The sequence below is a fragment of the Pinus tabuliformis genome, chromosome 1_2 (assembly GCF_031772625.1).
Source record: "Pinus tabuliformis cultivar Carrire ecotype Pingquan chromosome 1_2, CPIR1, whole genome shotgun sequence".
In the NCBI taxonomy this organism is placed as follows: Eukaryota; Viridiplantae; Streptophyta; class Pinopsida; order Pinales; family Pinaceae; genus Pinus; species Pinus tabuliformis.
The window spans coordinates 190,981,129-191,006,796 of NC_142298.1; positions in this window are offsets into that span (position 1 = coordinate 190,981,129).

A 25,668-nucleotide genomic window follows, 5' to 3' on the forward strand; every position below is an offset into this window, starting at 1 on the left:
TAGAGCAAAGGACACCCTCCCCCACCCCCCTCCATGAAGATTTTATCTTTCAACTGTAGAGGGCTGGCCAGCCCAGAGAAAAAACTGGCCCTGAAACGACTCTTTTTCTCAGAACCGGTTGATATCATCTTTCTACAAGAAACCTTATGCAAAGCAGACTCGGCCACGTCCATCCTCGGCTCTTGGATGCCAGGATGGTCTTTCTACGCCATAGATGTCTCTGGGTGATCTGGGGGTATAGCTATTGGATTCAAGAACTGCTCCATCAATCTAAAGAATATCTGGGGTGGAGGAGGCTTTTTGGGTGCGGACATATACTCCATGGACCTGGAGGAGGATCTAAGAATCATAAATGTCTATGGACCTTGCCTCAACAGGGATCTCTTCTGGAGAAAGCTTTTCAATTCCCCTCTCCTCCTAGCCGAGAATACAATTATAGGAGGAGATCTGAACTTCTCAAAGGGCCACTCAGAATCCTGGGGACATATGGCGCAGATCGACCCGCTATCGGATTTTTTCGAGTAGCTGCTTGAGGATCATCATTGGATCGATATCCCCTCGGCTAAGATCCAGCACACATGGAAGAATAATCGAACCGGTGAACAAAGCCTTTCCAGGAGACTGGACCGCTTTATTATCAAGGAGGCTTTCCACAGTAATCACCCCAGATCCAGGCAATGGGTTGGAAGTGGAGGGATATCGGACCACAGACCTATATTCCTTGAAGTTGGAGCAAGGCAACAGAAACTCAAGGCCCCTTTCAAGTTTAATTCCACATGGCTCCGGGACCCCTCCTATATTAAACTAATATCAGACTATTGGAAAACACATCCTCTCCCCGAGGGAGAAGACCCAGCTACCTGCTTTGTTAGGAACCTCTCTGAAATCAAGGTGCTATCCAGAGAATGGGCTCACCAGAAAAGGCAACAAGATGACCAAACGATCTCCCTTGCAGAGCAAGCAATTGCAGACCTAGAATCCCACTCGGAGGGAACCTATATCTCCCCGGAACAGAAAGCCATGTATGAAGGCCTTATCAATCAGAGATCACAAGTTCTCAGAGACCGAGAGGCAAGCTAGAGATTAAGAAGTAGAGCAATCTGGCTCAAGGAAGGGGACGAGAATACAAAGTTTTTCCACCGGTTTGCGAATGGACGGAAAGCGATCAACACTATCTGGGAGATGCAAAATGAACATGGCCAACAAGTCCACACATCCAGAGAACTTGCATTCCTAGCCTCCTCACACTTCAGGAATATATATAGGGCCCCGAGAGAAGCAAGTCTGCTAGAGATCATGAGAGCAGCCGAGCTCTTCCCCAGGTTTGTGGATGACGAGGAAGCAGCTGAGCTCACTAAAGAAATTACATTGGGGGAGCTGGAAGCCACCATTCGGGGTTTCCAACGAGACAAAAGCCCAGGACCTGATGGCTGGTCCATCGAATTCTATCTAGCCTTCTTCGAGCTTCTGGGCCAGGACCTCCTCAAAGTGATCAATCATTGCAGCCTCTCAGGAAACATCCCCTCGACCATCAAAGCTAATTTCATTGCCCTCATTCCAAAATCCGAAAAGCCAGTCTCTTTCAATGAATTTAGGCCAATCTCGCTCTGCAACTGCCTCTACAAGATTATGGCCAAAATCCTTGCGAACAGACTCAAGCCCATCCTTTCAGCCCATATATCCCCTGAACAATTTGCTTTCCTCCATCGCCGCCAAATCCATGAAGCTATTGGTACTGCTCAGGAACTCCTCCACTCGATGCAGAGCAAGCATTTGAAAGGAATGATCCTTAAGGTAGATCTCTCTAAAGCTTTCGATAGGGCAAACTTGCTTTACATCCGAATGCTTCTCACCCATCTGGGGTTTCCCTATATGTTTATCAAGAGGATTATGAGTTGTATATCTGATGTGCCGTACAGTGTCCTACTAAATGGTGCCCCCACCCCTTTCTTCACAGCTGAAAGAGGTTTACGGCACGGATGCCCTCTATCCCCTTTACTATTCCTTCTCATCATGGAAGGGCTTAGCAGGTTGATAGCATCAGAACACAAGTGGGGAAGGATTAATGGGATAAAAATCATGGAAAACTTCTCTCTCACTCACCTCCTGTTTGTGGATGATGTGCTCATCTTCTTAAACGGAAGCCTAGCCGACACCTCAGCCTTACAATTTTTTTTTAACCTTTTTCAGAAGGCTACAGGAATGATTATAAATGTTCATAAATCCACTCTTACAGCAGCTGGCTGCTCGCACCATGAGATCATCTACATAAAAAATCGGTTCCCTTTCCAACTACACCCGATGGAGGAAGGGCTGAAATACCTTGGCTTCCGAGTGAAACACGGGGGATACAAAATTGCGGACTGGACTTGGCTTATTGCAAAGGTGGAGAAGAGATTACAAGTGTGGTATAACAGATATCTCACCAGGGCTGGGAGACTCACCCTTATAAAAGTTGTACTGGAAGCAACCCCTGTATACTGGATGTCACTGGCTTGGATACCAAGAGGAATCTTAACCAGACTCCAGAAGATATGCTGCAGATTCCTTTGGAAGGGGAACAAATAGGGAAACCTCTTTGCCTGGGTAAAATGGGATACCATAGCAAGGCCCAAGAAGTGGGGAGGATGGGGCATAAAAAGACTGGATTTATTCGCAAAAGCTCTGGCAGCAAAGCTAGGATGGCAACTGCTCACATCCAACAGCCTCTGGAAAAGGGTAGTAGTGGAAAAATATATTGCCCCGGAAAGCATTTTCAGCTGGATTCGCAGGGAACACAGGGGAAGCGGAAGACACTCAAACATATGGAAAGCGGTTCTCTCATCCCTCCCTCTCATTCGGGAGGGTTTAACTTGGAGAATACATCAGGGGAACGCAGTCCGCATAGGTGTAGACCCCTGGATTGGATGTGGCAATGCCCATCAACTTCCAGCACAGCTAACAGAATATCTTATGGACCAGGGTGTCTCTCATATAGCACATATTGCAGACCTACAAAACTCAACCTTTCTCCAACAGGCCTGGAAGACAGCACTAGATCTCCACATCCCGGATCAGTGGCGGCAAGAATGGGAGATCTATACAGATGCCCTTACTCAAGCACACATCAGGATAACGGATGAAGAAGACGAGATAGTCTGGGCACTTGCAAAACCGGTTCATACACTCCCAAGGAAGGGTACCAACAGCTTATGCAACAATTTCAGCCTGAAAATGCACAGCAGTGGTGGAAAGCCATTTGGCATCTCAAAGCAGCCCCCAGATCGCGTATGCTTATGTGGGCCATCCTTTTCAACAAAATTCCCACAGGCTCAAATTTGAAAAAAAGATCATTCCATGGGCCTTTCTGGTGCCATTTATGTAGGTGCAATGAGGAAGACACTGAACACCTATTTTTGTCCTGCCCTGTAGTCATTGAACAATGGTCCCTTCTTACTTCTCATCTCCCCTCCCTCAATCAATGGCAAGGACAGACAATCATCGAAGCCTGGCTTAATTGGCTGGAGAACCACTCGGGCAAAGATAGGAACATCCCCCTCCTCATGAGCTGGGCTATCTGGACGGCGAGGAATCATGCAATTTTTGACCATAAAACACCATCCTGGCCATCCATCAGATCTCACATCCTTGCAGACTACGCTCTCCTCCCTGATGACCCCCCACCTACCCCTCCTCGAACTATTACCCCTGAACACATTGACAAATCTTACCCCTGGGCCTATTTTGATGGCTCAGCACAAGCAGATGGCTGTGGGGGAGGAGCCCTCCTTTTCCTTCGGGAAGAACACTGCTTCAAATTACAAATATACCTGGGAAGGGGCACAAATAATTATGCCGAGCTATCCACCGCCAAACACCTCATCCACTTTGCACTTGAAAAACGTTGCACTAAACTACAATTATTTGGAGACTCAAAACTTGTCTACAACTGGCTCAACAGAACATCTATCTGCATTGTTTATTCTTTGAGACATATACTGGATGAGACACACAGGCTAATAGCAGCTTTTGAAAAATTTGATTGTTATCATATTTACAGGGAGCGCAACTCAAGGGCGGACCTCCTATCCAAGCAGGCAGCGCAAAGGCAAGAGGAAGACTGGTTAATATAGGAAGAAGTGGATGGAACCTTCCATCGTCACTATCACAGGCCATTTGTAGATCCACGCGCACAAAGAGACATACAGCCTTGAAGATGGTTCCATCCTATCCACACAGGGTTTTTTGCATTTGGTTTTGAATCACGGGTTTTTTCTTCCTCTAAAAGGAAGTGGTGTAGCAGCCGCTGCAAACACTGATGTTTTTATTTACATTACAGACACTTTTCCAGGTCGCTACAGGCCGGTTTTTGTTAGTAATATTTTTTACAGTTACATACTCTAAAGTCTCCCTGCGTGGAGCACTATAACAAGTTTATCACTGGTATTATGATACAATCTATATGAGACCAGTAAACTCCCTGCGTGGAGGAAAAATCGGGTTTTTTGTGCTACATGTACATGGTTGAAACAAACTGTGTATATTTTGCTACCGTCTGAGAGGCAGCCAGCCTCACTATGCATATGTTTAGACATCTAGAGAATGTAATTTCTTTGACTAATAGAAATTACGACTTTTTCTACAGGAAAAAAGAGATCCTATCAAGCTATTTCTCGAGGAGGCCCTCGAGAAACAAAGGAACGTGATGATGGGTAACTTTGCCTAGATCCTTAAACAATTTCCCACTGACAGCGCAACCACATCGAGAAGCCACTCTGGAGGCACCACTCCTTTTAAGGTACAAGTAAACTTTGAAATTCCCATATTTGAGGGCTAAATAAATGTAGACATCATAGATAACTAGTTAAATCTACTAGAAGGATACTTTTCTATTCATGATTTTTCCAGGTGGGAAAATATTACTTTTTCTCTTCTCCAAGTTGCCCCCCACATCAAGGACTGGTGGGAAACCTACTGTGAGTAGAAGGATGAAAGTACACCCTCACTGTTTTTAGCCACACCCACTTGGAGTTCATTCTGGGATGCCATCAAGGAGCAGTACTACCCTGTTATGAGCTACGAAAATAAATACATAAAGTGGACCATGCTACAGTAGGGAAGGGACCAAGATGTGTTGGAGTTTACCAATGTTTTTCATGCCCCTCACACAAAGTTGGGTATTAAGGATTTTGAGAAACATTTGGTACTCAAGTACTGCAGCTACCTACACATGTACATCCAAGATGAGATGGAGTTCTTGGACATCTCCTAGCTCAACACGATGTATCGTTATACTGTCAAGATCGAGCAGAAGCTTAAACATAAAAAGCGATACTTTGGATCTGTGAATCCAAAGCAAGGGAAAGGTGCCCCCAAACCGCAGATAAAAGAACAAAGCCAAGGCAGGGTGGCGTAGGACAAGCCACCAAAGCTGCCAGCAAAGAATAACACCGCAAATCCAAAGAAGGAGACGGGAAAGTGGTGTGAGTTCCATAAGAGCTTCGCTCACAACACAAGTGAGTGTCGAGCCAAGCAGTCACTAGTGGTTGAGCTAAAGGCTTCTGAATCAGATGCATTATCCGACTCTGAGTCAAAACCTGAAAATGGGCATGACAAAGGGAAGCAGATTATCGATGTGAATCCCAATGCCATTGTTTCCACCATACAGATCCAGAAGGAGGAACTCGAAGATCCAGAGGAGGAGGAGCGCCTCTTCCACTCCCAGATGTGGGTAAAGGGTTCGCCACTGCAGTGTATTGTGACAGCGAGAGCCAAAATAACATCATTTTAGAAGAGGTCATCAAGTGCTTGGGTTTACTGACCATAGCACACCCACAATTGTACACAATCAGGTGGCTTCACCAAAGACGAGACCTCTGCTTAGCCAACAGTGCTGCCTTCCATATAACATCAAGCCCTTCACAAATGAGGTATTATGTGACGTTGCTCCTCTTGATTTTTATGATGTATTATTAGGTCAACCATACTTCTGGAAGAGATATGCTATGTACGAGTCAAGGCCTCATGTTGTTATTGTTACATTAGGAAATAAGTTGTACAGGATACCGGATGTAGCACTTCCTACCTCCCTCTCTTTGATTACTACGAAACAATGTAGTAAGCCCATTTCCAAAACCGAGAAATTCGATTCCCTGGTGATACACCCTCAAGGAAAGAAGAAGATGGTGGCCAAGACCATTAGATAGGGCCTCTCTACATGACAACAACAAATGGACAAGGTCGTGATAGAGTACGAGGAAATCTTCACCCCCCCTGCAGGGGTGCCTCTACACTATCAAGTCAAGCACTCCATCGATTTGACCCTAGGTGCTTGTTGCCTAATGGACCAATCTATTGGCACTCTGTTATGGAGACCGACAAAATCAAGAGGTAGATTTAGGAGCTGCTGCAGAAAGGTCACATATGATAGAGTTCATAGCCCTTTGGGAGCCCAATCGTGTTGGTACAGAAGAAGGATAGGACTTGGAGACTCTATATTGACTATTGGGCGGTGAACAAGATCACTGTCTGGAATAGGTATCGAATCCCATGGGTTGATGACCTTCTGTACCAACTCAAGGGGGGAAAATATTTCAGCAAGATCGACTTGAAGTCTAGATATCACCAGGTACCAATCAAACCCTCTGATGTGTGGAAGATTACCGTCAAAGCCAAGGAGTGCCTTTTTGAATGGTTGGTTATGCCTTTTGGGTTGACGAATGCACCTAAAACCTTCATGAGGTTGATGGATGACATATTACGACCATTCACCAACTCATTTGTAGTGGTATACTTGGATGACATCCTGATCTTCAGCTAGAGTTGGGAAGAGCACCTCCACCACATCCTACAGGTTCTCCAAACACTATGGCAACACTAGTTGTGTGCCAATTTGGAGAAATTCACTTTTGGCATGACCCAGGTTTAGTATCTGGGATACATTATTAATGAACAGGGGGTGCATTTGGATCCAACCAAGATCCAATTCATTTGATATTGGCTAGCCCCAACCACTCTGACAGAGATCCGCATATTTTTGGGTCCTTCCAATTTCTACTGTAGATTCATGTTGTGGTTCTCTCATATCACTTGGCCCTTGAGTCAAGTCACCAAGGGAGGAGTGAAAGAAAAATTATTTTGGTCTGAATCTCAACAGAAGGTGTTCATAGAGTTGAAACATTACCTCTGCTCTGCACCAGTGCTCACATTACCAGACTTGCAACAACCATTTGAGATCGAGACAAATGCCTCTGAATATGCTATTGGGGTAGTCCTTACTCAACAAGGGCATCCAGTGGCATATCATAGTGAGACACTTTCAGACACAATCCGAAAGTTCCCACTTTTGACAAAGAGATGTATTCCATTGTGCAGGCCTTCTGACAACAGAAGCATTACATTTTGGGGAAGGAAATGGTCATCCACACAGACCACTAACCCCTGCAGTTCATACAGATGCAAGGGAGGTTACAGAATGATCACCATTAGAAGTGGTCCACATACCTGAAATAGTTCCATTTGAATATCAAGTACAAGAAGGTAATCACCAATAATGTTGCAGACTGCCTCAATCGACCACCGATCATGGCATTAACAAACATGCTCAACTCTTGTGGGCACGAGACTTCTAATTGGCCACTCCTCTACAAAAGCGACCCAAAATTCAACCACACGTACCAAAATCTCTTGGAGGGTTAGCAAGTTCCAGATTTTCACCTTCAGGATACACTGTTATGCCACCTGGGACACATTTTTGTTCCTTCAAGTGAGTGTGCCAATAAAATTTGGGAATCACACTATAGTTGGGTCACTAGGCATTTCAGGGTAAAGAAAATAGTGGCAATACTGCATAATTATTTCTGTTTGTCAAATCTTCGACAAGATGTTGAGAAGTACATCATATTCTGCACAACCTGCGTCATTTCCAAATTGACCATCAAAAAGCAAGGCCTCTATACTCCACTGCCTACCACTAGTCGACCTTGGGAATCCATCTCCACTGATTACATGTTGGGCCTTCCACTAAGCATGGCAACAACTATGTTTTTATGGTCTTCGACTGATTCTCGAAGATGTCCATTATGGTAGCCTATAAGAAGAATATCACAGCAGAAGCCACTACTAAAATCTTCTTTGAACGAGTGTGGGTACACTTTGGGATACCATAGTCTATCATCTCAGATTGGGACAAAAAGTTCCTTAGTACATTTTGGTCCAGTCTCTAGTCGATGTTGGACACCAAGCTCACTAAGTCCACAACTTTCCATCCCCAAACTAATGGCCAGACAGAGGTCGTCATTGGGATGATCATACACATTTTGCACATGTACAATGCAACACATCCATGAACATGGGATAAGAGCCTCCCCTATGTCAAGCATAGCTATAAAAGATCTCTCCATAGCTCTACTGGCCACAATCTTTCTAGGTGGGCTTGGGATTCCAGTCACTATGTCCCATTGATGTGGCCATACCATTTGCAGCTACTCAGGCAGATTCATCCCATGTCCAGTCTGAAGCCGACAAGGCAAACAAATTCATTGAGCACATTCAACGCATCCGTCAATAGGTCCATGACATATTAGACAGAGCCAATGCTAAGTACAAACAGTGGCATGATCAACATCGGGTGCCACATAAGTTCCAGGTGGGTGACAAAGTTTGGTTACATTTGCAGAAGGAGCGCCTCGCTGGGCCCCACCGCAACCTTCACCCGCTCTGATATGGGCCATACACCATCACCAAGACAGTAGGGGACAATTCCTTCGAGCTTAGTATTCCATCATTCCTTGGTTTGCACCTAGTGTTCAATGTGGACCGCCTTCGACCCTACTTTCCACCATTGTTGGACACATCTGACATTGCAGAACAACTCACACTAACAGAGTTAAACCCAGACTACATGGAACAAGCCACAAATGATCAGATCATGGACACACGGATCAAGAACACCCGATAGCAAAGGATCCAACTATATTGAGTTGTAAAAGAAGGCCAACTCCTTCACCAAGGCAAGTGGCTCACTAGAGACCAAGTTCAACAGAAGCTTCCTCATCTCATGGAGAAACGCAATGCAATGGGGACCATTGCTTCCTAATAGGGGAGGAATGATCCGGGTGGATATTGGTGGCCACTCACTTCTTCCACTTGGACCCCCACCATTGTTTCTTTTAGTTTTTCAGTTTCCTTAATTGTAGCACAATTTACTAATTTTTGCAGTTTTTCGGGTCCTGAACTTTTGGAGTCGTTTGGAGGCCCTAAACAACATTTTTCGAGAAAACCAAGGGCAGGGAAATAAGTTTTCAACTTGATGTTTTTCCTCATTAGTTTTATTCCTCAAATAGATCTTTCTAACGAGGTGTCTTGTGCATCAAGCAGAGATCATATGCAAAAGTTACGGCCCCGAGAAGTTGATGTACCAATTTACCCCAACGGGGCCCATAGTTTGGCGTCTCATCTCCTAGGGTTAGGTTTTTGGATGTTTAGGGTTTTTCATTTTTCTTAATAATAAATAGGCCTTCAAGTCTCATTGTAACAAAGTTCGTAGGCATGTGGCCGCCACATCTCTTCTCAGAGATAAGCTACCATCACCCGAGCTAGTATTATTTCCATTTTGTTTGTAAGAATATTTCAGTATATGATATTAATTAAATGATGTGTTATTTTTATTGCATCTCTATATTTATGGTTACTTTTGTGATTTTTTATGTTCCTATTTAAATTCAGATCAATGGTATCATAGAAGTCTACTCTTTCTTTGTTTTTCTTTTCATGTCCCCAACAAGGTCAGGATATAAGGAGTTAGGGCTTGAACTGGTTGAACCTTTGCAAGACCAGCCTCGCAAATCCCAATGGCCTCCCATGGGGGAAGAAAAGAAAGACGAGGAAGCATGAGATCCTTTCAAAATATTTCTTGAGGTGGCCCTCAAGAAACAAAGGAATGCGATGATGGATAACTTTTCCCAGATCCTTCAACGGTTGCCCACGGGTAGCACATCCACATCTAGTAGCCACTCTGGAGGTGCCAATCCTTTTAAGGTACAAGTAAACTTTGACATTTTCATATTTGAGAACAGGATAGATGTAGATGTCATATGTAACTGGTTAAATCTGCTAGAAGGATATTTTTCTGCTCATGATTTTTCCAGCCATGAAAAGATTACTTTTTCTCTTATCAAAGCTGCTCCCCACGTCAAGGACTTGTGGGAAACCAACTGTGGGCAGAAGGATTAAAGTAAGCCTTCCCTATTTTCAACCACACCCACTTGGAATTCATTCCCGTACACCATGAAGGAGCAGTACTACCCTGTCGGGAGCTATGAGGATAAATACATAAAGTGGACCACGTTGCAGCAGGGAAGAGACCAAGACGTGCCAAAGTTTACCAATGTTTTTCATACCCTTCGCATGAAGTTGGGTATCAAGGATTCTAAGAAACATTTGGTACTCAAGTACCGCAACTTCCTACACAATTTCATCTAGGATGAGATGGATTTCCTCGACATCTCCTTGCTCGGTATGACGTACTGATACACTGTCAAGATCGAGCAAAATCTTAAACAGAAAATGCGAGGCTTTGGATCTACGAAACCGAAGCAAGGGAAAGTTTCCCCCAAACCGCATAACAAAGGACAAAGCCAAGGGGGGTGGCCTAGGACAACCCACCAAGGCCATGAGTAAAAAAAAACACACCAAAGTCGAAGGACATGGGAAAGTAGTGTGAGTTCCATAAGAGCTACACTCACAACACAAGTGAGTGTCAGGCCAAGCAGTCACTGGTGGTTGAGCTGAAGGCTTCTCAATCAGATGCATGTTTTGACTCTCAGTCAGAACCAAACAAGGGGAATGAAAAAGCGAAGTAGATTATCAATGCAGAGTCCAATTCCATCATTGCCACCATGAAGATCCAGAAGGAGGAACTCAAATATCCAGAGGAGGAGGAGTGCCTCTTCCACTCCTAGATGTGGTTAAAGGGTTCCCCGCTATAGTTCATTGTCGACAATGGGATCCAAAAGAACCTCATTTAAGTAGATTTCATGAAGCAGTTGGACTTACCAACCATAGTACACCCACAACCGTACACTCGGCCATGTCCATCCTCGGCTCTTGGATGCCAGGATGGTCTTTCTACGCCATAGATGTCTCTGGGCGATCTGGGGGTATAGCTATTGGATTCAAGAACTGCTCCATCAATCTGAAGAATATCTGGGGTGGAGGAGGCTTTTTGGGTGCGGACATATACTCCATGGACCTGGAGGAGGATCTAAGAATCATAAATGTCTATGGACCTTGCCTCAACAGGGATCTCTTCTGGAGAAAGCTTTTCAATTCCCCTCTCCTCCTAGCCGAGAATACAATTATAGGAGGAGATCTAAACTTCTCAAAGGGCCACTCAGAATCCTGGGGACATATGGCGCAGATCGACCCGCTATCGGATTTTTTCGAGTAGCTGTTTGAGGATCATCACTGGATCGATATCCCCTCGGCTAAGATCCAGCACACATGGAAGAATAATCGAACCGGTGAACAAAGCCTTTCCAGGAGACTGGACCGCTTTATTATCAAGGAGGCTTTCCACAGTAATCACCCCAGATCCAGGCAATGGGTTGGAAGTGGAGGGATATCGGACCACAGACCTATATTCCTTGAAGTTGGAGCAAGGCAACAGAAACTCAAGGCCCCTTTCAAGTTTAATTCCACATGGCTCTGGGACCCCTCCTATATTAAACTAATATCAGACTATTGGAAAACACATCCTCTCCCCGAGGGAGAATACCCAGCTACCTTCTTTGTTAGGAACCTCTCTGAAATCAAGGTGCTATTCAGAGAATGGGCTCACCAGAAAAGGCAACAAGATGACCAAACGATCTCCCTTGCAGAGCAAGCAATTGCAGACCTAGAATCCCACTCGGAGGGAACCTATATCTCCCCGGAACAGAAAGCCATGTATGAAGGCCTTATCAATCAGAGATCACAAGTTCTCAGAGACCGAGAGGCAAGCTAGAGATTAAGAAGTAGAGCAATCTGGCTCAAGGAAGGGGACGAGAATACAAAGTTTTTCCACCGGTTTGCGAATGGACGGAAAGCGATCAACACTATCTGGGAGCTGCAAAATGAACATGGCCAACAGGTCCACACATCCAGAGAACTTGCATTCCTAGCCTCCTCACACTTCAGGAATATATATAGGGCCTCGAGAGAAGCAAGTCTGCTAGAGATCATGAGAGCAGCCGAGCTCTTCCCCAGGTTTGTGGATGACGAGGAAGCAGCTGAGCTCACTAAAGAAATTACATTGGGGGAGCTGGAAGCCACCATTCGGGGTTTCCAAAGAGACAAAAGCCCAGAACCTGATGGCTGGTCCATCGAATTCTATCTAGCCTTCTTCGAGCTTCTGGGCCAGGACCTCCTCAAAGTGATCAATCATTGCAGCCTCTCAGGAAACATCCCCTCGGCCATCAAAGCTACTTTCATTGCCCTCATTCCAAAATCCGACAAGCCAGTCTCTTTCAATGAATTTAGGCCAATCTCGCTCTGCAACTGCCTCTACAAGATTATGGCCAAAATCCTTGCGAACAGACTCAAGCCCATCCTTTCAGCCCATATATCCCCTGAACAATTTGCTTTCCTCCATCGCCGCCAAATCCATGAAGCTATTGGTACTGCTCAGGAACTCCTCCACTCGATGCAGAGCAAGCATTTGAAAGGAATGATCCTTAAGGTAGATCTCTCTAAAGCTTTCGATAGGGCAAACTTGCTTTACATCCGAATGCTTCTCACCCATCTGGGGTTTCCCTATATGTTTATCAAGAGGATTATGAGCTGTATATCTGATGTGCCGTACAGTGTCCTACTAAATGGTGCCCCCACCCCTTTCTTCACAGCTGAAAGAGGTTTACGGCACGGATGCCCTCTATCCCCTTTACTATTCCTTCTCATCATGGAAGGGCTTAGCAGGTTGATAGCATCAGAACACAGGTGGGGAAGGATTAATGGGATAAAAATCATGGAAAACTTCTCTCTCACTCACCTCCTGTTTGTGGATGATGTGCTCATCTTCTTAAACGGAAGCCTAGCCGACACCTCAGCCTTACAATTTTTTTTTGACCTTTTTCAGAAGGCTACAGGAATGATTATAAATGTTCATAAATCCACTCTTACAGTAGCTGGCTGCTCACACCATGAGATCATCTACATAAAAAAATCGGTTCCCTTTCCAACTACACCCGATGGAGGAAGGGCTGAAATACCTTGGCTTCCGAGTGAAACACGGGGGATACAAAATTGCGGACTGGACTTGGCTTATTGCAAAGGTGGAGAAGAGATTACAAGTGTGGTATAACAGATATCTAACCAGGGTTGGGAGACTCACCCTTATAAAAGTTGTACTGGAAGCAACCCCTGTATACTGGATGTCACTGGCTTGGATACCAAGAGGAATCTTAACCAGACTCCAGAAGATATGCTGCAGATTCCTTTGGAAGGGGAACAAATAGGGAAACCTCTTTGCCTGGGTAAAATGGGATACCATAGCAAGGCCCAAGAAGAGGGGAGGATGGGGCATAAAAAGACTGGATTTATTCGCAAAAGCTCTGGCAGCAAAGCTAGGATGGCAACTTCTCACATCCAACAGCCTCTGGAAAAGGGTAGTAGTGGAAAAATATATTGCCCTGGAAATCATTTTCAGCTGGATTCGCAGGGAACACAGGGGAAGCGGAAGACACTCAAACATATGGAAAGCGGTTCTCTCATCCCTCCCTCTCATTCGGGAGGGTTTAACTTGGAGAATACATCAGGGGAACGCAGTCCGCATAGGTGTAGACCCCTGGATTGGATGTGGCAATGCCCATCAACTTCCAGCACAGCTAACAGAATATCTTATGGACCAGGGTGTCTCTCATATAGCACATATTGCAGACCTACAAAACTCCACCTTTCTCCAACAGGCCTGGAAGACAGCACTAGATCTCCACATCCCGGATCAGTGGCGGCAAGAATGGGAGATCTATACAGATGCCCTTACTCAAGCACACATCAGGATAACGGATGAAGAAGACGAGATAGTCTGGGCACTTGCAAAACCGGTTCATACACTCCCAAGGAAGGGTACCAACAGCTTATGCAACAATTTCAGCCTGAAAATGCACAGCAGTGGTGGAAAGCCATTTGGCATCTCAAAGCAGCCCCCAGATTGCGTATGCTTATGTGGGCCATCCTTTTCAACAAAATTCCCACAAGCTCAAATTTGAAAAAAAGATCATTCCATGGGCCTTTCTGGTGCCATTTATGTAGGTGCAATGAGGAAGACACTGAACACCTATTTCTGTCCTGCCCTGTAGTCATTGAACAATGGTCCCTTCTTACTTCTCATCTCCCCTCCCTCAATCGATGGCAAGGACAGACAATCATCGAAGCCTGGCTGAATTGGCTGGAGAACCACTCGGGCAAAGATAGGAACATCCCCCTCCTCATGAGCTGGGCTATCTGGACGGCGAGGAATCGTGCAATTTTTGACCATAAAACACCATCCTGGCCATCCATCAGATCTCACATCCTTGCAGACTACGCTCTCCTCCCTGATGACCCCCCACCTACCCCTCCTCGAACTATTACCCCTGAACACATTGACAAATCTTACCCCTGGGCCTATTTTGATGGCTCAGCACAAGCAGATGGCTGTGGGGGAGGAGCCCTCCTTTTCCTTCGGGAAGAACACTACTTCAAATTACAAATATACCTGGGAAGGAGCACAAATAATTATGCTGAGCTATCCACCGCCAAACACCTCATCCACTTTGCACTTGAAAAACGTTGCACTAAACTACAATTATTTGGAGACTCAAAACTTGTCTACAACTGGCTCAACAGAACATCTATATGCATTGTTTATTCTTTGAGACATATACTGGATGAGACACACAGGCTAATAGCAGCTTTTGAAAAATTTGATTGTTATCATATTTACAGGGAGCGCAACTCAAGGGCGGACCTCCTATCCAAGCAGGCAGCGCAAAGGCAAGAGGAAGACTGGTTAATACAGGAAGAAGTGGATGGAACCTTCCATCGTCACTATCACAGGCCATTTGTAGATCCACGTGCACAAAGAGACATACAGCCTTGAAGATGGTTACATCCTATCCACACAGGGTTTTTTGCATTTGGTTTTGAACCACGGGTTTTTTCTTCCTCTAAAAGGAAGTGGTGTAGCAGCCGCTGCAAACACTGATGTTTTTTTTACATCACAGACACTTTTCCAGGTCGCTACAGGCCGGTTTTTGTTAGTAATATTTTTTACAGTTACATACTCTAAAGTCTCCCTGCGTGGAGCACTATAACAAGTTTATCACTGGTATTATGTTACAATCTCTAGGAGACCAGTAAACTCCCTGCATGGAGGAAAAATCGGGTTTTTTGTGCTACATGTACATGGTTGAAACAAACTGTGTATATTTTGCTACCGTCTGAGAGGCAGCCAGCCTCACTATGCATATGTTTAGACATCTAGAGAATGTAATTTCTTTGACTAATAGAAATTACGACTTTTTCTACGGGAAAAAAGAGATCCTATCAAGCTATTTCTCGAGGAGGCCCTCGAGAAACAAAGGAACGTGATGATGGGTAACTTTGCCTAGATCCTTAAACAATTTCCCACTGACAGCGCAACCACATCGAGAAGCCACTCTGGAGGCACCACTCCTTTTAAGGTACAAGTAAACTTTGAAATTCCCATATTTGAGGGCTAAATAAATGTAGACATCATAGATAACTAGTTAAATCTACTAGAAGGATACTTTTCTATTCATGATTTTTCCAGGTGGGAAAATATTACTTTTTCTCTTCTCCAAGTTGCCCCCCACATCAAGGACTGGTGGGAAACCTACTGTGAGTAGAAGGATGAAAGTACACCCTCACTGTTTTTAGCCACACCCACTTGGAGTTCATTCTGGGATGCCATCAAGGAGCAGTACTACCCTGTTATGAGCTACGAAAATAAATACATAAAGTGGACCATGCTACAGTAGGGAAGGGACCAAGATGTGTTGGAGTTTACCAATGTTTTTCATGCCCCTCACACAAAGTTGGGTATTAAGGATTTTGAGAAACATTTGGTACTCAAGTACTGCAGCTACCTACACATGTACATCCAAGATGAGATGGAGTTCTTGGACATCTCCTAGCTCAACACGATGTATCGTTATACTGTCAAGATCGAGCAGAAGCTTAAACATAAAAAGCGATACTTTGGATCTGTGAATCCAAAGCAAGGGAAAGGTGCCCCCAAACCGCAGATAAAAGAACAAAGCCAAGGCAGGGTGGCGTAGGACAAGCCACCAAAGCTGCCAGCAAAGAATAACACCGCAAATCCAAAGAAGGAGACGGGAAAGTGGTGTGAGTTCCATAAGAGCTTCGCTCACAACACAAGTGAGTGTCGAGCCAAGCAGTCACTAGTGGTTGAGCTAAAGGCTTCTGAATCAGATGCATTATCCGACTCTGAGTCAAAACCTGAAAATGGGCATGACAAAGGGAAGCAGATTATCGATGTGAATCCCAATGCCATTGTTTCCACCATACAGATCCAGAAGGAGGAACTCGAAGATCCAGAGGAGGAGGAGCGCCTCTTCCACTCCCAGATGTGGGTAAAGGGTTCGCCACTGCAGTGTATTGTGACAGCGAGAGCCAAAATAACATCATTTTAGAAGAGGTCATCAAGTGCTTGGGTTTACTGACCATAGCACACCCACAATTGTACACAATCAGGTGGCTTCACCAAAGACGAGACCTCTGCTTAGCCAACAGTGCTGCCTTCCATATAACATCAAGCCCTTCACAAATGAGGTATTATGTGACGTTGCTCCTCTTGATTTTTATGATGTATTATTAGGTCAACCATACTTCTGGAAGAGATATGCTATGTACGAGTCAAGGCCTCATGTTGTTATTGTTACATTAGGAAATAAGTTGTACAGGATACCGGATGTAGCACTTCCTACCTCCCTCTCTTTGATTACTACGAAACAATGTAGTAAGCCCATTTCCAAAACCGAGAAATTCGATTCCCTGGTGATACACCCTCAAGGAAAGAAGAAGATGGTGGCCAAGACCATTAGATAGGGCCTCTCTACATGACAACAACAAATGGACAAGGTCGTGATAGAGTACGAGGAAATCTTCACCCCCCCTGCAGGGTGCCTCTACACTATCAAGTCAAGCACTCCATCGATTTGACCCTAGGTGCTTGTTGCCTAATGGACCAATCTATTGGCACTCTGTTATGGAGACCGACAAAATCAAGAGGTAGATTTAGGAGCTGCTGCAGAAAGGTCACATATGATAGAGTTCATAGCCCTTTGGGAGCCCAATCGTGTTGGTACAGAAGAAGGATAGGACTTGGAGACTCTATATTGACTATTGGGCGGTGAACAAGATCACTGTCTGGAATAGGTATCGAATCCCATGGGTTGATGACCTTCTGTACCAACTCAAGGGGGGAAAATATTTCAGCAAGATCGACTTGAAGTCTAGATATCACCAGGTACCAATCAAACCCTCTGATGTGTGGAAGATTACCGTCAAAGCCAAGGAGTGCCTTTTTGAATGGTTGGTTATGCCTTTTGGGTTGACGAATGCACCTAAAACCTTCATGAGGTTGATGGATGACATATTACGACCATTCACCAACTCATTTGTAGTGGTATACTTGGATGACATCCTGATCTTCAGCTAGAGTTGGGAAGAGCACCTCCACCACATCCTACAGGTTCTCCAAACACTATGGCAACACTAGTTGTGTGCCAATTTGGAGAAATTCACTTTTGGCATGACCCAGGTTCAGTATCTGGGATACATTATTAATGAACAGGGGGTGCATTTGGATCCAACCAAGATCCAATTCATTTGATATTGGCTAGCCCCAACCACTCTGACAGAGATCCGCATATTTTTGGGTCCTTCCAATTTCTACTGTAGATTCATGTTGTGGTTCTCTCATATCACTTGGCCCTTGAGTCAAGTCACCAAGGGAGGAGTGAAAGAAAAATTATTTTGGTCTGAATCTCAACAGAAGGTGTTCATAGAGTTGAAACATTACCTCTGCTCTGCACCAGTGCTCACTTTACTAGACTTGCAACAACCATTTGAGATCGAGACAAATGCCTCTGAATATGCTATTGGGGTAGTCCTTACTCAACAAGGGCATCCAGTGGCATATCATAGTGAGACACTTTCAGACACAATCCGAAAGTTCCCACTTTTGACAAAGAGATGTATTCCATTGTGCAGGCCTTCTGACAACAGAAGCATTACATTTTGGGGAAGGAAATGGTCATCCACACAGACCACTAACCCCTGTAGTTCATACAGATGCAAGGGAGGTTACAGAATGATCACCATTAGAAGTGGTCCACATACCTGAAATAGTTCCATTTGAATATCAAGTACAAGAAGGTAATCACCAATAATGTTGCAGACTGCCTCAATCGACCACCGATCATGGCATTAACAAACATGCTCAACTCTTGTGGGCACGAGACTTCTAATTGGCCACTCCTCTACAAAAGCGACCCAAAATTCAACCACACGTACCAAAATCTCTTGGAGGGTTAGCAAGTTCCAGATTTTCACCTTCAGGATACACTGTTATGCCACCTGGGACACATTTTTGTTCCTTCAAGTGAGTGTGCCAATAAAATTTGGGAATCACACTATAGTTGGGTCACTAGGCATTTCAGGGTAAAGAAAATAGTGGCAATACTGCATAATTATTTCTGTTTGTCAAATCTTCGACAAGATGTTGAGAAGTACATCATATTCTGCACAACCTGCGTCATTTCCAAATTGACCATCAAAAAGCAAGGCCTCTATACTCCACTGCCTACCACTAGTCGACCTTGGGAATCCATCTCCACTGATTACATGTTGGGCCTTCCACTAAGCATGGCAACAACTATGTTTTTATGGTCTTCGACTGATTCTCGAAGATGTCCATTATGGTAGCCTATAAGAAGAATATCACAGCAGAAGCCACTACTAAAATCTTCTTTGAACGAGTGTGGGTACACTTTGGGATACCATAGTCTATCATCTCAGATTGGGACAAAAAGTTCCTTAGTACATTTTGGTCCAGTCTCTAGTCGATGTTGGACACCAAGCTCACTAAGTCCACAACTTTCCATCCCCAAACTAATGGCCAGACAGAGGTCGTCATTGGGATGATCATACACATTTTGCACATGTACAATGCAACACATCCATGAACATGGGATAAGAGCCTCCCCTATGTCAAGCATAGCTATAAAAGATCTCTCCATAGCTCTACTGGCCACAATCTTTCTAGGTGGGCTTGGGATTCCAGCCACTATGTCCCATTGATGTGGCCATACCATTTGCAGCTACTCAGGCAGATTCATCTCATGTCCAGTCTGAAGCCGACAAGGCAAACAAATTCATTGAGCACATTCAACACATCCGCCAATAGGTCCATGACATATTAGACAGAGCCAATGCTAAGTACAAGCAGTGGCATGATCAACATCGGGTGCCACATAAGTTCCAGGTGGGTGACAAAGTTTGGTTACATTTGCAGAAGGAGCGCCTCGCTGGGCCCCACCGCAAGCTTCACCCGCTCTGATATGGGCCATACACCATCACCAAGGCAGTAGGGGACAATTCCTTCGAGCTTAGTATTCCACCATTCCTTGGTTTGCACCTAGTGTTCAATGTGGACCGCCTTCGACCCTACTTTCCACCATTGTTGGACACATCTGACATTGCAGAACAACTCACACCAACAGAGTTAAACCCAGACTACATGGAACAAGCCACAACTGATCAGATCATGGACACACAGATCAAGAACACCCGATAGCAAAGGATCCAACTATATTGAGTTGTCAAAGCAGGCCAACTCCTTCACCAAGGCAAGTGGCTCACTAGAGACCAAGTTCAACAGAAGCTTCCTCATCTCATGGAGAAACGCAATGCAATGGGGACCATTGCTTCCTAATAGGGGAGGAATGATCCGGGTGGATATTGGTGGCCACTCACTTCTTCCACTTGGACCCCCACCATTGTTTCTTTTAGTTTTTCAGTTTCCTTAATTGTAGCACAATTTACTAATTTTTGCAGTTTTTCGGGTCCTGAACTTTTGGAGTCGTTTTGAGGCCCTAAACAACATTTTTCGAGAAAAACAAGGGCAGGGAAATAAGTTTTCAACTTGATGTTTTTCCTCATTAGTTTTATTCCTCAAATAGATCTTTCTAACGAGGTGTCTTGTGCATCAAGCAGAGATCATATGCAAAAGTTACGGCCCCGAGAAGTTGATGTACCAATTTACCCCAACGGGGCCCATAGTTTGGCATCTCATCTCCTAGGGTTAGGTTTTTGGATGTTTAGGGTTTTTCATTTTTCTTAATAATAAATAGGCCTTCAAGTCTCATTGTAACAAAGTTCGTAGGCATGTGGCCGCCACATCTCTTCTCAGAGATAAGCTACCATCACCCGAGCTAGTATTATTTCCATTTTGTTTGTAAGAATATTTCAGTATATGATATTAATTAAATGATGTGTTATTTTTATTGCATCTCTATATTTATGGTTACTTTTGTGATTTTTTATGTTCCTATTTAAATTCAGATCAATGGTATCATAGAAGTCTACTCTTTCTTTGTTTTTCTTTTCATGTCCCCAACAAGGTCAAGATATAAGGAGTTAGGGCTTGAACTGGTTGAACCTTTGCAAGACCAGCCTCGCAAATCCCAATGGCCTCCCATGGGGGAAGAAAAGAAAGACGAGGAAGCATGAGATCCTTTCAAAATATTTCTTGAGGTGGCCCTCGAGAAACAAAGGAATGCGATGATGGATAACTTTTCCCAGATCCTTCAACGGTTGCCCACGGGTAGCACATCCACATCTAGTAGCCACTCTGGAGGTGCCAATCCTTTTAAGGTACAAGTAAACTTTGACATTTTCATATTTGAGAACAGGATAGATGTAGATGTCATATGTAACTGGTTAAATCTGCTAGAAGGATATTTTTCTGCTCATGATTTTTCCAGCCATGAAAAGATTACTTTTTCTCTTATCAAAGCTGCTCCCCACGTCAAGGACTTGTGGGAAACCAACTGTGGGCAGAAGGATTAAAGTAAGTCTTCCCTATTTTCAACCACACCCACTTGGAATTCATTCCCGTACACCATGAAGGAGCAGTACTACCCTGTCGGGAGCTATGAGGATAAATACATAAAGTGGACCACGTTGCAGCAGGGAAGAGACCAAGACGTGCCAAAGTTTACCAATGTTTTTCATACCCTTCGCATGAACTTGGGTATCAAGGATTCTAAGAAACATTTGGTACTCAAGTACCGCAACTTCCTACACAATTTCATCTAGGATGAGATGGATTTCCTCGACATCTCCTTGCTCGGCATGACGTACTGATACACTGTCAAGATCGAGCAAAATCTTAAACAGAAAACGCGAGGCTTTGGATCTACGAAACCGAAGCAAGGGAAAGTTTCCCCCAAACCGCATAACAAAGGACAAAGCCAAGGGGGGTGGCCTAGGACAACCCACCAAGGCCATGAGTAAAAAAAAACACACCAAAGTCGAAGGACATGGGAAAGTAGTGTGAGTTCCATAAGAGCTACACTCACAACACAAGTGAGTGTCAGGCCAAGCAGTCACTGGTGGTTGAGCTGAAGGCTTCTCAATCAGATGCATGTTTTGACTCTCAGTCAGAACCAAACAAGGGGAATGAAAAAGCGAAGTAGATTATCAATGCAGAGTCCAATTCCATCATTGCCACCATGAAGATCCAGAAGGAGGAACTCAAATATCCAGAGGAGGAGGAGTGCCTCTTCCACTCCTAGATGTGGTTAAAGGGTTCCCCGCTATAGTTCATTGTCGACAATGGGATCCAAAAGAACCTCATTTAAGTAGATTTCATGAAGCAGTTGGACTTACCAACCATAGTACACCCACAACCGTACACCATTGAGTGGCTTCACCAAGGACGGGACCTCCGCATCAACCAACAGTGTCGCTCTCTATATAGAATCAATCCCTTCACAGATGAGGTATTATGTGACGTTGTTCCTCTTGATTTTTGTGATGTATTATAAGGCAACCCATAATTATGGAAGCGACACGTTGTGTATGAGTCAAGGCCTCACATTGTTATTGTTACCTTGGGAAATAAGTTGTACGAGATACCATAGGTAGCACCGCCTACCGCCCTCTCTTTGGTTACTTTGAAACAATGCGGTAAGATCATTTCCAAAACTGGGAAATTTATTTTCCTATTGATATGCACTCAGGGATAGAAGAAGATGATGGATAATACTGCTAGACAGGGCCCCTCTGCATGACAATAATAGATGGACAAGGTCGTGGTGGAGTACGAGGACATTTTCACCTCCCCCACAGGGGCGCCTCTACACTGTTAGGTCAAGCACTCCATAGATTTGATCCGAGGTGTGTCTTTCCCCAATGGACCAATCTATCAACGCTCTATTCTAAAGAATGATGAAATAAAGAGGCAGATTCAGTAGCTACTACAGAAAGGTCACATCTGGCCGAGTCCATCACCCTGTGGGAGCCCGATCATGTTGGTACAGAAGAAGGATGGGACTTGGAGACTTTGTATTGACTATCGGGCGCTAAACAAGATCACTGTCCAGAATAGGTAACTGGTCCCATAGATTGATGACCTTCTAGACCAACTCAAGGGGGGAAAATATTTCAGCAAGATCGACTTGAAGTCCGGATATCACCAGGTACCAGTCGAACCCCCCGATGTTTGGAACACTGCCTTCAAAGCCAAGGAGGGCCTTTTCGAATGGTTGGTAATGTATTTCAAGTTAACGAATGCTTATACAACCTTCATGAGGCTGATGGATGACATCTTATGGCCATTCACCAACTCATTTGTGGTGGTATACTTGGATGACATCTTGATATTCAATAAGATTTGGGAAGAGCACCTCCGCTACATTCGACAAGTTCTCCAAACACTGCGGCAACACCAGTTGTGTGCCAATTTGGAGAAATGCAGTTTTGGCTTGACCCAGGTTCAGTATCTAGGATACATTATTGTTGAACCGGTGCATGTGGATCGAACCAAGATCCAAGTAATTCGAGATTGGATAGCCCCAACCACTTTGACAGAGCTCCGAAGCTTTCTGGGTCTTGCCAATTTCTGCCGCAGATTCGTGTTGGGGTTGTCTCATATCACTTGTCCCTTGATTCAAGTCACCAAGGGAGGAGTGAAAGAAAAATTAATTTGGTTTGAATCTCAACAGAAGGCATTCATAGAGTTGAAACATCGCCTCTACTCTGTAGCAATGCTCAAATTACCAAACTTGCAAAAACCATTTGAGATAGAGACAAATTCCTCTGATTATGCTAATGGGGAAATCCTTACTCAACAAGGGTATCCAGTGGTGGTCCGTTAATGAAAAAGGTATTATAGACTATGTGCCAGTTTGCTTATGTTACTTAGTGCAATGGATCGAAAAGATTGCGAATAACATAAACATATAAAAAAATTGGAAACACATTCAAACACATCAACACAACCAAATTTATTAGAGTTCACCAAACTTTCTAGCTACGTCTCCTGGTAATTTCGCTTCTAGTGTTGATCTCTTTATTTTGTCTTCAAATTGTTGTTACAAGTATGAGCTTGAAAACAAAGTCTCAAATAAGAAAATGGATCTCATCACTACATTCAGCTCAAAATTTAGAGTCAAACGAGTATAAACTTGACTATATTTGGCCACTGTGACCTCCAGACCCTGTGGAATGGTCCAAAACCATAATCGTTTGTTATCTTTCGGTGATATGGTATTAATACACCACATCTAGTTGCAATTTGTGGTGAATGTGGGATAATGCGATAACATAAAATCAGAGGATCGGCGGTCGTGGAGTTGACCCCGACTGTCCAGCCTTTTCTGGCGATGATCCTGATATAAATAATAAATACAAATTTATCATATCCTCCAAATCTCCACCATTGATCTGTCCCATCTGATCCAACGACTATTGTGTCATCTGCTTGCCAACTGCTCAGACGATCTCCACTATTGATGTGACCCGTCCAATCAAACAGTTATCACACAATCTTGCGTGAAATCTTGCATGACCAATATCAGACTAAGAGTGCACGAGAAAAGTGGTTTTCTCGTGCTACGTGTCGCACACTAAGGTTAATCACCTGAATTTTTGAAAAATCGTTTACCACCTTTTGGGGCGCGCAAGATACCACTTCCCATTTTCCTTTTGGAACTCAAAGAAGTTAAACTTCTTTTTAATAACCACATCGCGTCTATTTAGAATGTTAACCTGCTTGTGTATGCTGACGCAATATGCATCGATCTCCTTTGATCGAACGATTACCACTTCCCTACAATTTCCGTCAGTTTTAACAGTCTGCCAAATTTCTTTCTCATCCGTCACATTGGGATTTCATGCTAACATTGGGAAAATTTGTGCTGCCATGTGTCAGCACTGGATTGGCCCATGTGAACCAATCACAAATTTCCACGTCACCTCCTCTGCTGACATCATCCAGAACCTGTGACTCATTCTCGAGTTGCCAGATGTCCTACTGACCCAGGCATTGACTGTTGACCATTGACCGTTGACTTGTTCCCACTTTCATCTGCATTTGAAGACTTTGATCTGGAGGCAAAACTGAATCCATTTTGGATCACTCCTCCCCACTGGAAGCTTTTGGTCCACCAAAAGTTGGTTTTAGCTGTCGAGTAAGTGAGGATAAAGTTCCCTCACTTTTCCAATCTCTAGACATTGTGCTTTGCTTGGATTTGTACCTTTGAGTCCAACTCAAAGATACTCAACATTTCCCCGTCGCGAAGTCCTTATCCTCCTATCAAGAAATGTGTCCTCCTGTAGCTCATTGAGATAATCGGGTAAAAGATCTTCAATGGAAGGTAGCTGACCTTTCTCTTCGGAATCTTCAATCAGTGAAGGTTCATACAACACAAGTTTTCAACATTTACGACGGAATAGATCTGCATATAAGCTGGTAGATCTAAGCGGAAAGCATTTTAACCAATTTTGTCAAGTATTTTGAAAGGACCATATCTAATTGGTTTCAACTTTTTACCTTCCCCTTGCAGTCTTTCTTTGCTGATGTACAACTAGACTTGATCACCAACTTGAAAACTATGCTCAACTCGATGCTTGTCATGTCGCGCCTTATACTTTGCTTGGCTTCTTTCTAGCCGTTCCTGTACTGCCTGGTGAATTTCTTGGATTTGTTCAATGAACTTGTTTGCTTTGTCCACATCACTGTGTCCATCAATTGCTATGTCTTTACCAAAGACAAAATCCAAGGGAGACTTTGGTATAAAACCAAAACAAGTCTCAAAAGGAGATCTCTGAGTAGAAGAATGTTTTTCATGGTTGTAAGAATGCTACACATAACACAAATGCTCATCCCAAAGTTTGGGACTCTTGTTGCACATAACATAGATGCTCATCCCAAAGTTTGGCATGCTTACTGCAATATCCTCGAAGCAACTGTATCACTGTCCTATTGACCACTTCTGTCTGACCATCTATTTGTGGATGAAATGTCATGCTCTTCTTTAACTTTGTGTCCATTAACTCCCATAGACTTGACCAAAATTTCCTGACAAATCGAGAATCTTGATCGCATACAATAGAAGT